Source organism: Halichoerus grypus, chromosome 6 (genome assembly GCF_964656455.1).
Source record: "Halichoerus grypus chromosome 6, mHalGry1.hap1.1, whole genome shotgun sequence".
Taxonomy (NCBI): Eukaryota; Metazoa; Chordata; class Mammalia; order Carnivora; family Phocidae; genus Halichoerus; species Halichoerus grypus.
This window is the reverse complement of record NC_135717.1, coordinates 151,594,226-151,611,298: the sequence shown is the minus strand read 5'-3', so window position 1 is coordinate 151,611,298 and position 17,073 is coordinate 151,594,226. Positions and strand designations below refer to the sequence as shown.

The window sequence follows — 17,073 nt, the reverse complement described above, 5'->3', positions numbered from 1 at the left end:
CATTGTTTTTCTATGCAATGTCTTCTCTTCATTTATTACATATTAGTCTTGGTTTTCAGCAATTTGACCATGATGTACCCCAGTATTGTTTGGTTTGTGGGTTTGTTTTTGTTTTTTCCTGCTTGAGATTCATTGAGTTTCTGGGATTCTGGAATGGATTATTTCTTTTTCTTTCTTTCTTTCTTTCTTTCTTTCTTTCTTTCTTTCTTTCTTCCTTCCTTTCTTTTTTTTAGTATTTTATTTATTTATTTTGATAGAGAGAGCATGAGTAGGAGGGAGGGGCAGAGGGAGAAGCAGACTCTGTGCTGAGCTGAGCAGGGAGCCCGGGGATGTAGGGCTCTATCCCAGGATCCTGGGATCATGACCTGAGCCAAAGGCAGATTGTTTAACCGACTGAGCCACCCAGGTGCCCCTGGGGTGGATATTTCTAATCAAATTTGAAAGTTGCTCAGCTATTAGCTTTTCAAACATTTTCTCTCTTCTGTCCCTCTGAGACTTCAATTGCATGTCTGATAGACCAGTTGACTTGATCCTTCAGGATACTCTCTATTCTTTTTTCCTCTCTGAGACTCAGACTGGAAAATCTCTATTGATTTGTCTTTAATTTTACTAATGATTTCTTCTGAAGTGTACAGTCCTCTTGTGTTTGGATCCACTAAGAAGCAGATGCAAAGATAGGATCAGACTTCCAAAGATATATTGGGGAAATGTCTGTGAATGATAAAAGATGAGGGAGTAGGAGCAGGTAGAGAGAACCTTCAGACCATGGTTAAAGTTTGATGCCTGTGAGGGAGAGAAGGGAAAGGAAGAAAGATTATATAGGAAATTTACTTTTGCACAGAAATAAACAAGTTTTCCCAGGCTGCTGGGAGTTACTCAATCTAAAGTCACCCATTGGAGAAGTCCAACAACTTACAGGAATGGGCCTATATTGATATCCCTGTCATGCCATTGGCTGGGAGCAGCCTATAGGAAGCATGATTTTGGTGTGAATGCCAAGATAGATCAAGAGAAACAGTAGCCGGGCTATTAGTCAATTTTACTCCCCATAGCATGAAATCTGAACAGTACAAATTTATAATTAATTTATTGCTATTAAGCCCATTTTTAAAAGAATTTTAGGGGGCGCCTGGGTGGCTCAGTTGTTAAGCGTCTGCCTTCGGCTCAGGTCATGATCCCAGGGTCCTGGGATCGAGTCCCGCATCGGGCTCCCTGCTCAGTGGGAAGCCTGCTTCTCCCTCTCCCACTCCCCCTGCTTGTGTTCCTGCTCTCGCTATGTCTCTCTCTGTCAAAAAAAATAAATAAAATCTTTAAAAATAAATAAATAAATAAATAAAAAAAATAAAAGAATTTTAGGTATTGTGTTTTTAGTTCTATAATTATTTTTCATTTGGTTCTTTTTTATTGTTTCCATTTCTATCCTAGAAAATCCCATCTCTTCATCCATTACATCTATCTTTTCCTGTAAATTCTTTTATATATTTATAATAGTTATAATAGTTTCAAATCCTTTTCTGCTAAGTCCAATAGTTTGGTCATCTGCTGGTCTGATTCTTTAGACTATATTTTCTCTTCAATATGGTCACATTTTCCTGTTTCTTTGCAAGTCTCATAATTTTTACAGTTTTTTTCTGGATATTGTGCATAAAAGAAGAGTGGAGACTGAAGTACAGTATTTTTTTGTTTTGTTTTGTTTTGTTCGTTATCCAGAGAGTGTAAGTTCCTTCTTCTGTCTTTTTTATTAGGATGGGGAAATAATAATTCAGCTCTCTCCTAGAGGGGTGTTGAGCTGGTGCTAGATTGCAGTTTTTGCTAGATTGCATTCAGCTGTGATTAACCACATTCCCAATTTCCTTCAGACTTTTTGACCTTGTCACTATTTGAGCTGGAGGAGGTTAGGCTGTTGTTTTACTTTTGAACCAAAATCTGGAGGATCCCTGGAATTTGAGCATTATGAGAATGTGAGAGACTATGTCATTATGTTCTTTTATTCAGCCTCTCCTCCACTGTCTCCTTCTCACTATAATTTGGAAGTTGGGACAAGGAGAGCACTGTCAGGCTGAGTGATTTATTTTTTATCTAGGGCTCGATCAGATTCTAGTCCTCCCTTCTGGGCTTCATTGTTGAGTAACATCTGGCTGTATGTCATCCTCTTTGAGAATCTTTTCTAAAATCCTTTAGGGCAAGAGTCAGTAAACCTTTTCTGTAAAGAACCAGAAAATAATTTAAGATTTACGGGCCAGTCTCTGTCATTAATACTCAACTCAGCCAGTGTAGCATGAAAGCTACAGGTTGCAAGTCCTTCTTGGTCATTCTTGCTTTCTTGCAGGTTCTAAGGTCACTACACAAAGAGGATGTAAAGGAATGAGCATGGCTGTGTTCCCACAAAATTTAACTTACCGAAACAGATTGTAGTTTTCTGACATGTCTCCTAAATAATTAGCAGACCTAAAGAATTGTGCTTATCAAGTTGTAAGGTGTTTAATTGTTCATTTGGGTTACTTTGAACATGGTCACAGTGCAATGTACTCTTTTCCTAGCACATATGTTGAGCACACAATAATTCTTTGCAGACTAAATGAAAGAAAGGGAGAAAGTATGAGATGACTGTGGAAATGGAAAGAGAAGCGAGTACGAAAACAGTATTTGATAAATAACGCTAGCCTCGGTAGCATACCCTCCCCCACCTCCACCGCCAAACCTGTGTACTGACCCAACAAAAATTTATTTCTTGCTTACATCACAGTTCAATGTGGGATGGCTCCACATGGTCATTCAGGGACACCAGTCCTTCCATCTAATGTCTCCACCAACCTACCCTAGGGCCTCAGAGTCTTCTCCATTCAGCCAGGAAAAAAAAAGCCAGGATCACGAGTGGAAGGTTCTAATATCTCAGGCCTGGAAATGGCACCTATGTTCTGTTGTCAAGATCTCAGTCACAGGCACTGCCCTAGGGTGACAAATGGAGGATGAAAAATGTATTCTAGCTCTGTGCCTCGAAGGAAGAGGGGATTATTGCTATTGATGAGTGCTAGCAGTCTAGTTTGAGTTGCATTAAAACAAGGCAATGAGGGGATAGAGCAGTTTAGATGAGAAAGCAATCAAGATGACACTTCCCAGAGGGAGGAAACAGCATTTTCAGCGATGGCACACAAGTTAATTTTCTCAATAGAAGCTTGCAGTGCTTGTAAGTGCTATCATTTGCAAATACATAAACTATCTTAGATAAATATAATTGTGTGCCAGTGTAGGAAAAACCTTCACAAAACTGTGATTGGCCACACTCCAAGGTACACTAACACACAGTAGCAGATGTATGGGAATGAACCTGTCCTTGGTCTGGGTGAGGTTACAGGTTTTAGGTTTGGTTATTTTAAAGCCCAGGGTACAATTATCAATCTCTGAAAACAATTTTATCCTAATTTAATCTTAATTACATTGAGTCTCTTTCTCAGTAGCTGCAATTATGTCTTTCCAAATAATCCCACTGGACATTTCTCAGAGTTACAAAGAGTGCTTCCTTATCAGGGTTGGTGGGAAATAGTGGTAGGAGTGGGAAGGCAGAGATCATATAGGAAAGCACTTTATAAAGAGCTGAATGAAAAAAAAGGCATTGATAATGTAATGGTGTGCGGTCATTATAATATTATTATCATCATCACTTTAGTTTATTTATTGCAGTTGAATTGCTTATGGAGTTTAAATACCAGTAATGGTACCTGCCTAAGGGAGATTAACCCATGAGACTTTTTTTTTTTTTAAGTAAGGATTACAGAGAACCTGTTTCCTGGTGATGCAAAAAAAAAAAAAAAAAAAAAAAAAGGATTGTGGGTCCCTTCCAAAATTGCACTACCTTTAAAAATCTGGTTTCAAAGTAGGCTTTCCAGGGCAGTAGATAATTTGGAGATGCTGCAATTTAGCATTCATTCCTAGGCCTGAATTCCTGTCGTCCCTATAGTGGTTTACGGCACAAATGAAAAATATCTGGAATTAAATTCAGGCTCTTGAGCTGAGATAGCTTGAAGAAAGCCACCAAGGAGGTTGGAAGAAAACACTGCCCTTTCATTTACAAGAAGATGAAGCATCCCCACTGAAGCCGCAGTTCCTTAAATTGGCCCTCCACTTTATCCCTGACAGCTCCGCAAGTACCCACACTGCTCTCCCTCAGGGTCTCCAGGAAGGTTGCCAGCATTTCAGCCTTGCTGTCATGACTGTGGCTCCCTTGGCAGAATATGCAAGCCTTCTTACTGCCATAGAGCTTGGGTCTATTTGGCTCGGTAACTATGCTTAGAAGTTGGGTAGAAGGGGTTGTCATGACTGGCTTCTGTTCTGTCTTTTCTGGTAGGATGTGAGTTATCTTGGTTGACACTGAAGAATGACTAGAATGCAGATGTAGTAGGGGTGAGTGAAGGCTATGTATTTGTTTTCATGTTTGCCAAATTTTCCTTTTCTATATTCAAGGAATTTGCAGGTGCATAGGAGAATGTAAAATTTACCATTACAAAAAATTAGAATGACATAGATATGTGTACTATAAACTAATGATTATGCTAGCCAAAGAAAGGAAACATCAGTATTAAACAACTAGTTGAGATTTTATTTCACTTTGGAAAGTAGAAATTCATGGGAAGAATTCTAAGGGATGTGTGTGCTACATTACTGGGCTCTTAGAAATGTAGTACACTCTCAATAGGTGATAGTCATTAGTAATAATTGTAGTTAATATTCATTGAATGCTCATCTTGTCCCAAGCAATGTTCCAGTAACTCTATAATGTAAGGAGTATGATTCCCATTTTATAGATGAGGAAATGGAGGCATAGGGAATTTATGGATGTTGTCTAGGTCCATAAAGTAAGCTTAGAACCAGAATTCAATCTCAGCTAGCCTGATTCCAGATCCTCACCTGATAACCTTTCTTACATTCTATTGCCCACCAACTTGGCATATGAGTTAGCTTTCCTGTGCCTCTTTTCTTTTTCCTGATTTTTCAGGGTATAGTTCTAAGAGAAGGAGGGAATCATCCTTTCTCATGTGTTGCCCATTTTCTGTCCTAGCAGGAGCCCAAGCTCCAGGTGGAAAAAGCAACCTACTCACTGAGGAGGTTCTAACCTCTGCAGCCCAGGCTGAGGGTATTTGGAAGAGGTAAGGAGGTTCTAGGCTAATGGGAAATTGGAAATGAAGGGTCTTCTGCTCTCTTCCAAATGTCCCCAAAGGCTCCAGCACAGATTAGCTGGAGTAGTTGTCTTGGGGCAGGCTGAAAAAACTTTTTTACTGAGAACAATTAGACACAAATAACTGCCTCACTCCACTATGCCCAGATACACACATTCACACGCATGTGCCCGTGCATGGATGTGCACACACATACACGGTACATGTTTGAAATTTTATAATTCAAGCACTAATAAACTGAGATTTGTTGGCATTGTGGCTTCATTGAGTAGTTGAAAATCATGACAGCTCAAATGTTTCTGCCCTTTTTGCACAAGGAAGAAGAGATGTAATAGTGTAAGATGTGTAGCAGGGACATTTTCAGCTTTGGCTTCAAATTACCTTATAGAAAAATTTTAGAGAGATACCCATGAGAGTGTAAACTATATGATGTTGGTTATTCAAGTCAAAAAGACTAATGTTTAAGAAGTGTGCCAGAATGTGTTCATATTGATGAAATCAGTCTCTTCCTGTAGTAGAAATTAGAAGGTCATGAGTTTTCCAATGTTCTTGCCATGGCTAATCCGATTTTCCTTAAATATTTTAAAGAACCTGATTAATATTCTTTCCAAGTGATATTGATTGGTAGCAGACCCGTGCCTTTGGAAAACAAATTTTATTTATTTTTTAATAGGAGGAAATAACCAGGAGCTGAGTCTGAAGAAAATGTGGGGGATAAAAAAAAAAAAGTGATAAGACTATGGTGAAACACAGGGTGTGGCTATAATAGTAAGATTAAATTTAATTGTGTAAAGTCGTTGCTGTGAAGGCAATTTCCAAAAAAAGCAAATACTACAACAACAAAAATTGCGCAAGTGTGTGGCAGCATTGAGTTTGTGGTGTCTTGATCTAAGTAACGGGTGTCTGCTCAATCTGACAGCAGCCTTGTGTATGTTTGAATTCAGTTGAGGGTGTTTACAAGACTCAGTTTCATATTTTATGGTCACATTATATATATATGAATGTATTTGAGTAATGAATCCAGTATAATATCAATTTAATAATAGAAAAATTAATGTTTTAGACAATAATGTTAATGACAAGAAGAAAAACGAAATTAAGTCAGCATTTCTGATTTAGAGATAATTTTACTCTAGAGCCATGTCTTTCTCTTTTGTACCTCATATATAATTCTTCACCTTTAGGGATATTCCAAATGGGTAAGAGTAATGCAATGTTACTTGGAGCAGAAAATTTATGAACTTCTCTTGGTAGCTTGATATATGACTAGCAGGTCTTTTATTTTTTTACAGCACAGGGGGGAAAATGAACATACTTGAAACTTCTTTAATAGGACTTCATTTTTATTTTTGTTACTAGATTCAAAAATTTCAAAGGGATATTCTATAGTTCTGAATCCTAATTGAAAGCTTCACATTTCGTGCTTGTTCCTCTTAGATTCAGTTTTGGGAACCAATGTTGGTTCCCCAGTGACATGGCAGAGAAGAAAGACCTGAGCTAGGAGTTTACAGACTTGGGCAAAGTCCTTTGCTACGTTCGTTATTACTAGATATGTGATTGTTTTGGACACGATAGCCTGCCTTTCCTGGTCTTCGTAATCGCATTGTTAAAATGAATGGAATGAACAAGATGTCTGTAAATTCCACTTCAGGTTCTCACCTTCAGTGACTTGGTTTCTCTAAAGTCACAAATTGGGTATTTTGTGGTTTTGATAGCACAGATATCCTAAGACACTGACTTACTTGGGATCTGGCATTAAAGAAAAGAGCCAGCTCAGCAAATCCATTTTGTCTTCCCTCAAAGTTTGAGCTGGTGTAGGGAATGACCTACCCAAGCACTAACACAATCATCATTCTTATGGTGAGGCAGCATAACAACTAGCTTGCCTCTTTCTTGGTTGACATACCCAGAAATTATCGTCATTACATGCTTCATGTATTGCTTAATTGATGGACTGTAGTATTTTTGGAGTGGTGAATTTTGCAATACTCCCTTTCTTTTGATGGTTTTAAACCATAGAGTCATTATGGAAAATCAGCTCTCTTCCGTATGTATACATAATTAGCATTGAATTCTCATGCAGATCAATCTGATTATAACTATTCGACATTGAACTAGAGCAGTTCAGAACAAAGAGCAGTTCATCATATTCATGGTCATGAAATTGTAAACCATTTACATTTTTTGTTAGGTTACAAAAATATTGTATATAAAACCCGTTTAGAAATCCCTCAGTTCCTAACTTGGCATCCAGAACTCTTTTCACTGTATCACAAAACTACAAAAATAAAGCAAAATATTTGCCCAGAGTAACTCAGTATAACTCCTCAGATTACCAGAAAATCTTTGCAAATTCAGACACCATGGCACATAAATTGAACTGCTCCTACTCCTGGTTTAAAATGTGTTTAGGGACTGAACACTGAGGTGTCTAAATTGCATATCAATGCTCGGCTTCCAGCAAGCGACTTGAGTGATTTAATGGTAAGTTTAGCTTTGCACACCTCCTATTGAATATTTTAGAAACTCAGCACATTTAGAGGAAGGGCAGTATTGCTTGATAATAGGGAGTCATAACTGACAATGTGCACTACAGTTGAAGTTTAGGAATACTGGTGTGTGTGTGTGTGTTTAGGGGAACTGACCTTGGGATAGAAAGCTCATGGCAAAAAGATGATCTTCAGTAAGATAATCCACACTTTAAAAGTACAAGTTCTACATGAAGACAGATTTATGATCCTAGCAGGTACTCAGGGAAAGCTTGAACTGAAGCTGTTCATGGCTGGGCAAGCCTGGGGAAATGAGAATACACTTTGGCATTTCTTAAAAGAAAGTGTCAAAAGCCTTCAAATGTAGTTGTTTTTGGAAGGTTTTTCAAACGTTAGAGGTTTAGGGTTAAGAAGTTCTTTTAATATTTTAGAGTTATAAATGGACTAAACTCCTCGAAATAAGAGTATATTTAATTTATCTTTTGCTTTCAGGAAGGAACATCTCTATATATCTATTTATATTTATTATCCTCGCATCTTCCAAAGATGGCCATGAGTAGATTTAGGGTAAAGACAAGGAAGAAAGACAGAGAAGGGAAATGGAACAGGAATGGGAGGAGGAGGAGGAGGAAGGAACATTAAGCAAGAACTTGGCCCATCTGTACAAACTCTTTTTGTCTTGAGTGAGTTTCTTTTATACTTCTCTATGTGATGTTACTATTAAAAATGATATTACGACGAGCTCTGACTATTCTTGTTTCTGTATAAATCAGCAGATAAATCTCTTCCCCCCCACCATTGATTTTCCTAACTAGGAAAGGAAATCCCTGTCTGATTGATAGCAATCTCTTGTTGCAAATTTTCCTCCAGATCTCAGATGGGATCCTCTTGGCACGTCCAGCAGAGCTGCAAGGCAAGCTGGCTTCCATATTGTTGAAGTTGGTGAATATAAAAGTTAGCCCACTGGCTTTACTGGTTGAGAATTCCACTTCATCATGATGGCATTTATGCCTTCCTGAAGCTTTGCACCTGGAAAACACTGATGGACGACTCACCCAAATGGGAATGACCATTTTTTCATGAGGCGTATAGCTCTAAATTTGAGTCAAATGATATATAATTTTTGTGAAGGAAAGTGTATCGGTCATCTTTCCCTGGGTTAAGCCACAATAACAAACGACCCTCAAATTTCAGTTCCTTACAAGAATAAAAACTAATTATTTTTTATAGCTCGTGTTCCATATTGGTTGAGGTAAACTCTGGCTCCATCCCTCATCCTCTTCACTTTGGGATCCACGTTGATAGAAGATTCCCATCTGAGAACATGATGAGCTTTGGGTCAGAGGGAAAAGGTGGTGGAACCTCACGATGACTCTCAAAGCATCTGCACCTGTCACTTCCACTGCCATGTCACCTGCCAGAGGCAACCACATGGCCGAATCAGAGAGGAATGTACAATCATCCCGTATGCAGACATAGTGAATATTTTGAAGAATAATAAAATCTATCAGAAAGAGTGTGAGGCAAAACTGTTTAGAGTCTTGGTCTCTGCTGGGGGACTAAAATGCCAGTCCGATCCTTGTCTTCCCAGCCTTTCTCATAATTCATAGCTTTATCCTTATGACAATAAAACAGAAAAGCTGAGGAGCAAGACTTGCGGGGAAAATCTTTTGTTGGCACTCAGGGTGCCAAATATACTTCAAAAAAGAAGTGTCATTAGAGACCTTTCAACAATTAGCAAAGGACTAGGTGCTCCAGGAGGCTTTCCTAAATTAGCCCAGAAGTCTCCTACTCACCAGTTTTTTAAAAGAGAGCCCCCTTCCACTGTCCTTACCCCATCAGTGAGCCGTTCTCTTTGTGGCAATATAAAATAATGATGAAAACATGTTTTGCTGCTTGTTTCTCCTATTGGATTAGAAGTTATCTAAGAGCAGAGGTTGCTACACAGCACAGTAAAAGTCATTGCTTAAATGTAAAGTTCCTCAAAATCATAGCAAATCTTAACTTGGCTATTCTGTTCATTTCTCAGAATGAGAAAATAATTTAGTTTCAAGATCCTTGACCACTTAATTTTTTCTTTTTCAAACTACAGAGCAAAGCATAGGCACTATCCATTCATTCATTCATTCATCCATCCATCTATCCATCCAACAAATATTAAATGCCTATTACAGTCCATGCACTAAGTCAGATACTGAGTTGTCATACCAGATGCTCACAGTTTCTGCCCTCGTGAATTTTACCTGTTAGTGGAATGACACAGACAAATCAAATAACCACACACACATTGTTATAAACTGTGATAAACATCAGGGGAAAAACTTAAAGCATACTTTAAGAACATATAGAGGACTGACTGACTTGGTGTCTTTGTGAAGTCTTCTCTGAGAAAGTGACAGTTGAGCTGACATCTGGAGGAAAAGTGACAGTTAACTACATAAAAAATGAAGACAAAACAATTCAAAGAAGCTGCAAAGGCATGTGCAAAGGCCCTGAGGTAGGAGAAAGGAAAGAAAAGCCAGTTATGAGAGAGTACAAAAAGCAAAGCAGCTCACAATGTGAGAAGCAGGTGGGGCCAGTTTACTCAGGGACTTTTATTCCATTTTAAAGGTTTAGGTCTTTATTCACTGAAAGGTTTTTAGAAGGGACATGCTGAAATTCAAGTTTTTAGGTGTCACTCTGGTTGGCATGTGAAGTGGGTTGGAGAGTGGCAGATGGATGGCAAGATATCAACATAAAATCTTTTGCAGTAACAGAGATAGGAATTTCTGCTCAGTCCAAAACTAGTCCCTCAAAGCTGGATAACACACTATTGATATTCTGGATTCTTAGTTCTAACAATTTTTAAAAAAAATTAGACCCCAGTTTGGCAGGAAAAAAATCTAATTTAGGTTAGCTCATGGTTCATGACTTACAACACTATTCAAAATATATCTCTGAGCTAAATAATCTCCACAATACCACAAGTGTAGGCTTATGACCCTCCAGGATCTCAGTGGATGGCCTTCAGGAATCCATGGAGCTTCTGAAATGCCATGAAAATTATGTGTGCTTATTCTTATATGTTTTTCTAGGGAGAGGGTCTATCAATTTTATCAAATTCATGACCCCAAAGTGATGAAGAAATACTGATTTACCTTACCACTGGACCAACTCATAGTTACTCTAGCACCTCCATGCAGTCCTGGGAATATGTCTTGGACTGGTGGAAAAGGTTAGCTGACCGCCAAAAGTTTGAGCTCCTCTTCCCCAGTGCTAAGGGGGTGCTGGGAAGTGGCTGCCCAGTCAGAGACTTTTTATGCCTTTTTACATGGCACCTGTGTGTGAAGTTGGGTATGTATCTGATAGGCCTTTCCCATAATTTTTCCACCTCCTCTAGTGACCTTGGAGGTCATGTTTTGAACCTGACAGCACCACAAGAGGGAAGAATCCTCAATTGCTGAGTCACGGAGTCAGCCAGGAGAGCGGTCCAACTATGAACACCTGCATCGGATTTTAGTGATTAAGAAATTAATTTTTATTATCTTGTGCAATGGAGATTTATGGTTATTTGTTACAGCAGTTAATCCACCTGGCATAGAAAAAAAATAACATCTTATACAGGAAGATACAGTAATATGGGTGTGTTGGCTGGAAAAAAAGTCCTCTTTGGATTTCTTCCTGGAATAAAGAAACAGCACCGTCTTCCCGGCCATAGTTTCTTCATGTCATTTTGCAATGTGTAAATTACTCTGAATTCCAATTTCTCATAACCCAGGTCTTGGTTGGATGGGTAGCTACTGTAAATGGCTTTTAGCCACACGAAAACAATTTTAATAAAGTAAAAGAGAAACGTGTTTAGGGGGTAGAGATATCCATTCATTCATTCATTTAACAAATATTTGTTTATTGAGTTTCTTTAATGTATTTTAAAATGTACCTGAGATTTGCTTTGATCAGGTATGGTAAGATAAAAGCCACAGAGGTAACTCTTTTTGAAAAAAGCTTTTTGTTTACAATTCACAAGAAGATGAGACACGTTAAGCCATGCAGAGCCACACGGAGAAGCACCAGGGTTGGTCAGGAGGCAGGAGTGAGGGGAAAGCATGAGCAACAGTGTTTATGTTGGTTTTCTCAGGAAGAAATGGGCAAGGCAGGGTAAGCACCTACGCAGGTTTAGGATTAAATAGTTTGAATAATTTTGACAGGCTAGAAGGCTGGTCTCTAGTTGTCTAGTGATTGGCCTTGGGATGATTAAGGGCACAGGGTAGAGTCCCAGACCACAGTGCCTGATAGAAGGAAGTGGATGAGAGTATGGATTCCGGACGGGTTGGCTTGCATATGAAAGCTGTGCTTGCAGGCAAATTGTTTAGTATCTCTAGGAATTAGCGAATCCTGGGAGGAGTCCTTCCCGGATGTCAAACCACTGCAAAATATAGGAAATAAAAAAAATGATTAATGTATAAAGTACCAGACATATTTTAAAAAATAAGGCACCAGGGTCTATGTGACTAAAATTGACTACATAATTACAAAGACACAGACTTACTAACATTTAATAGACATAATTAGTGTCTTATTATACCATGGAAGTCATTTTTTTTTTTAAGATTTTATTTATTGATTTGACAGAGAGAGACACAGCAAGAGAGGGAACACAAGCAGGGGGAGTGGGAGAAGGAGAAGCAGGCTTCCTGCTGAGCAGGGAGCCCGACTCGGGGCTCGATCCCAGGACCCTGGGATCATGACCTGAGCCAAAGGCAGACGCTTAGCGACTGAGCCACCCAGGCGCCCCACCATGGAAGTCATTTTGATCACTGAACATTTTTACCAAAATTATTCACTTATATATATACGTCGAGTTGTTCAAGATTAGAATAAAGTCATGGGTATTTCAAATTACTAAAAGGAGGTCCATGATTGGGGAGGGTATGTGCTATGGTGAGCGCTGTGAATTGTGTAAGACTGATGAATCACAGACCTGTACCCCTGAAACAAATAATACATTATATGTTAATAAAAAAAATTAAAAATAAATAAATAAAAATAAATAAATAAAAGGAGGTCCATGAAAAATTGTCTAAGTACTTTAGGGTTTAAATTAGACTTTATATTGAAACATGAACCTAGAGTTCAGAGTTTACCTTAGTTCTGGAAGGTAAATACAATTCCCCCTTAAGAAATACCTCAAGTTCTCACACAAGACCCCCCCACCCTCGCCCCAAGAACAGCCTTCTAGAATATAGTCCCATGCCTAAAACTTATCAGGGGTTCCCCATTGCTTATTGCCAACATTTTCAAACGTCAATCATTTATAGACCACCTTCTCAACTTTTGCTATATTTTCATAACACCCTTTTTAAGGTATTTTCTCAATTGTTTTCTACAGATCAACTCACCATGCTACTATCTATGTTCGCCTCCTCTTAAGCAGTTTTTATAGCTGTATAAAGTGCTCATGTATTTCTGAGTTGCACGCAATAAACATAGAGCTACGAAAAATCTTTAAAACACCGTTTGTGAACCACGTAACAACACACTGGTAATGGTCAGTGGTGGCATTGCTACCCCGGGGGGGTAAGGGGGGGAAATCCCAGCTGGGAGGACAGTTCAGTCCACTGACCATGCTTTGCAAGGCTCCTCGTCGTAGAGCCCCTGACTCTGCCTTTTCTACCATCCTTTTCACTTGTCTGGGCGTCGGTCATGAGGACTGACCTTAATTTCTTGACAAGTTGTACTTTTCGTTTCCACCCTGCCTGAGCAGGGTCTATGCCTTTAACACTGCCCTCCCCCACCGCAGACAGGCCTTTAGGCTGCCTCTAAGAATCCCCTACAGCTCTGTGCAAAGGCTTCTTTGCAGCCTCTACCTCCTACTCACGGCCTCAACCCTTTGCTGCCTCCAGCTTCGCTATCGCTGGGTTTGTCTTTTCTGCTCCGTCCCTTTAGGATGCCGTGCGGGTGTGATTTTCCACTAGGTTTAATTCTACCTCTATCCCTGAATGCTGCCTTTGGGGGCTCCTTGCTTTCAAACTCTGAACCCCATGAGCCAGTTCTGTCCCATTCCATTCAGTTTTTCATCCTGGGTTCTTAGAACTCCAATCAGAATTAAGATATCACAGACTTGTCCAGTTACCCAAGGGGGAAAACAAGGCTTTTTCCATGGCTCTTCCCTTCGCCTGTCATGCTCTTCCTCTCCTCGGTCTCCTGGTACGCTCCTACTTAGCTCACAAAACTCAGTTCCAGTATCACCACTCCCTAAATGTCTTCCATGCCCTTCCTAGGCAGCATTATTTTTTTCCGGTTGTGCCGTGGCATAGAACTCTCTGTAATTGCTGGGATTGTCGCTCTGGATACCTGTCTCTCCTATTTATTTGAGGATATACAAGGCAGGGGATATATTTTAGTTATCTTTAATTCCCCAGCACTTAACACAGTGCTTCGCAGGATATTTATTGAAGGCATGAATAAATTAATAAACTGGAAATACATGAATTAATATGTACTTCGGAATAGAATTTTGAAATTTAGTTCCTGGATAGGCAATCAGAATGGGAAGAGAAGTGTTCTTACAATAAAATAATGTCAGAAATACTTGTCATTGAGCTTCCCCCCCATCCCCCACTCCGACCCTCTGAGCCCCCACCCCACCCCCACTCCTGAGCACGGGAGACCCATGGGACAGTGAGAACTTTTACTTACATGTCGGAGCAGGAAGTGGCCTCTGACCCAGGGGTGAAATGTCACGTTCACGCCCAATCCCCAGAGATCCACTAAACTAAGTCCTGTGAAGAATTTTGTTAAGACTAAATACTAGGAAAAACACTGAATATTTACACAGTACATTTTTCCCCCGTTTAAGCTGAAGAAAAAAAAAGTAAAAAGGGGGGAAAGCCAAAATTAAATAAGCCAGCTGGTTTAACTTCTCTTTTTACATATTTTCCATTGCAATCCTCTCTTAGTCATAAAGTCTTTCTCAACCACTTTACTGCTTTTCATTTGGCTGAAAATTTTCAGGTTTTTTCTACATTAAAAAAAATACAGAATGAAAGGTTGAATGGATTTGACTTTATTCTCTCTTTCCCTTCTCTTCCTCCCCCTTCTACTGAGACACACACACACACACACACACACACACACACACAACACACGCACAGAGTCCAACTGTGTTTAGTTAAAACCAGTTTCTGATAACAGCTACCCAGAAACAGGATCTCTGCTCTTTTTGAGAAACAAAGCCCATCATTCCTGAGGTGCAAAAACTATTCGATGTTACTCCTCACTGCCCCGCGTGCCTGTGCCACACTCCATCCCCGAGTCTGCGCTCAGGCCCAGCTTCAGAAGAACAGCTGCTGAGCAACAATTGTTCCTAACCGAGCCAGTCAATAGACAAGGCCTAATTTTCCTGACCTTTTCCACCTCTGCTCCATCCTCCGAATAGTGTTTTGATTCTGGGCTGTTGAGGGGGAAGGGGAGGAGGATAAGGGGAGGCTCCTTTTTCACTTTGTCTTTCTCTGTCCTTAAAAATAAAAGAGAGAAGTGTTCATTGGGAAATTTTGCTTAGTAATTTTGTTCCCAGTCTTAAAAAACAACCAAAAAAAAAAAAAAAAAAAAAAAGGTTACATGGTGCGTGTGTGTGTGTGCGCGTGCGTGCATGTGTGGATGGGTTTAGCAATTCCATTCGAAGAGGCTGGGTGATTTGCTCAGTGGAGGAGACTGAGGTAGGTCACTCCACCTGGACAAGCTGGCCAACGAGGGGGACTTTGGACCCTGCTAGCAGTTCAGCATTTCCAAGTAGGGAAAAATAACGTTAATTCTTCCAAAGAATCAAGTAGGCATCCGTATGCTCTGTTCAGCTCTCAGAAAAGGACCACCCAATAATGCCTTTTGCCGTGTGATAATGAGGCATTTCTTTCAACATAGAAGAATGCTCCCAACTCTCTCTCTCTCTTTTTTTTAAGATTTTATTTATTTGAGAGAGAGAGAGAGAGAGACAGGCAGAGCCAGAGAGAGCACAAGCAGGGAGGAGAGGGAGAAGCAGGCTCCCCGCTGGTCTCTTCTTACCAGGTTGGGGACACTTTATCTTTATGGAGCTCAAATGAAACCCTGGCTTGGTGGCTGTGAACTGGATTCTGGAGACGCCAGTCACCCCAATCGTTGCCATCCAAGCTTCCAACAGAGCAGCCTGACGCGGAGGATCCTTTTTTGTTTTTTCCTTGAAAAAGTCAGCGAGTGAGAAGTAAATCAAAGCTTTGAGCTTTGCCTGCGAGGCGGCCCATGTGTGTGAAGCTCAAAGGAATTGCTTCTCTCCCTCTCCCCCTTACTAACAAAAGACCCACTAATCCTGATTCCCTTACACAAAAGCAAAGTGTAAAACCAGCCTAGGGACTGGAAATAAAATGAATAAATGAATGCTGTGGGAGCAGCTGGCTCGTGAACCCCCCCCCCAAAGCCCTCGCTGCAACCTCACCCTGAAACCCAATCACCCGGTCTCCGTGGGGGCTGAGGAGGGATTTAGTTCTGCTAAACTAAAGGCAGCGAAGTATATTTAAACAAATAAACGCAATTTTGGCAGAGTATAGGCACCTCTAGCCAGTAAACGCTTTATGCACCCGCTATCAGCCCTCTGTACCCCTGCCATGCTCCGCCAGCTCCCCCCCGCCCCGGCCCCCGCCCCGGGAGTAAAAGCTGCCCCGAGACGTGAGTGCCCACAAACCTGTGAAATCAGAAAAGAGTAGGCTGTGCCCCCACTGGACAACCAAATCTTACTTTCCCTTCTGATGAGCCACTGCCAGAGCAAGCCTCGGTATTTTTATTTGCATTTTCTGAAGTCTCGAATGTTGCCTAATAGCTAGAAAGGTTTGCCCTTCAGCACCATTTTCTGAACTCTGCCTCTTGTTGGCTTCACCTTTTCTCAAAGCAAACCCAGTCCAGACTTTCTGGGAAATCGAAGTGCCAGATCTTCAAGGCAGGGTAGAGAAAGAGTTGTATTTGGAGGAGCGACCTCGGCTTTCCCCAGCTGCCCTGGTGTCAGTGTGGGCTGATTTCTGCGGGGCCCGGGCTGAGCAGGGGTGAGGAACGCGGCCAGCTGGTCTCCGCCACGGCCCCCGCTGGGAGTTCGCAGCTGCCGGGGGGTGGGGGTGCTCGGGGGAGACTGATTGGGAACGAGTACGCTTTAGTTAATTCCAACAGCTCGTGAAGTCACATGCCACTCTCACCCAAGGGTCCAGATTCTCCCTCGGAGGGAGAAGTGAGAAGGATCTGCTGAGAGCAGGAAATGCGAATCATGGAAGAGGAAGACCATTCACGTGGGATTCGGGCTGCCATCAGGGAAAATACCAGAGAAAGAACCCCTTCTTTTTCCGAGGGCTACTCCCAGCTCCCCGTGGCTCCCAGCCTCCCTTAATTGAGGTCTGAATGGCAGGGTTTCCCGA

At 40.8% G+C, this 17,073-nt stretch overlaps 1 long non-coding RNA gene across 1 annotated transcript; it reads right to left on the bottom strand.

Moving 5' to 3' along the window:
* Positions 1-11,528: 11,528 nt before the first annotated feature.
* On the bottom strand, positions 11,529-16,671 carry LOC118526693 (uncharacterized). Its single transcript, XR_013449304.1, has 5 exons — positions 16,356-16,671; positions 15,704-15,854; positions 15,050-15,158; positions 14,342-14,424; positions 11,529-12,068 (listed from the first exon to the last, which is right to left on the bottom strand). It is a non-coding gene; the product is annotated as an uncharacterized LOC118526693 (long non-coding RNA).
* Between the last annotated feature and the right edge of the window lie 402 nt (positions 16,672-17,073).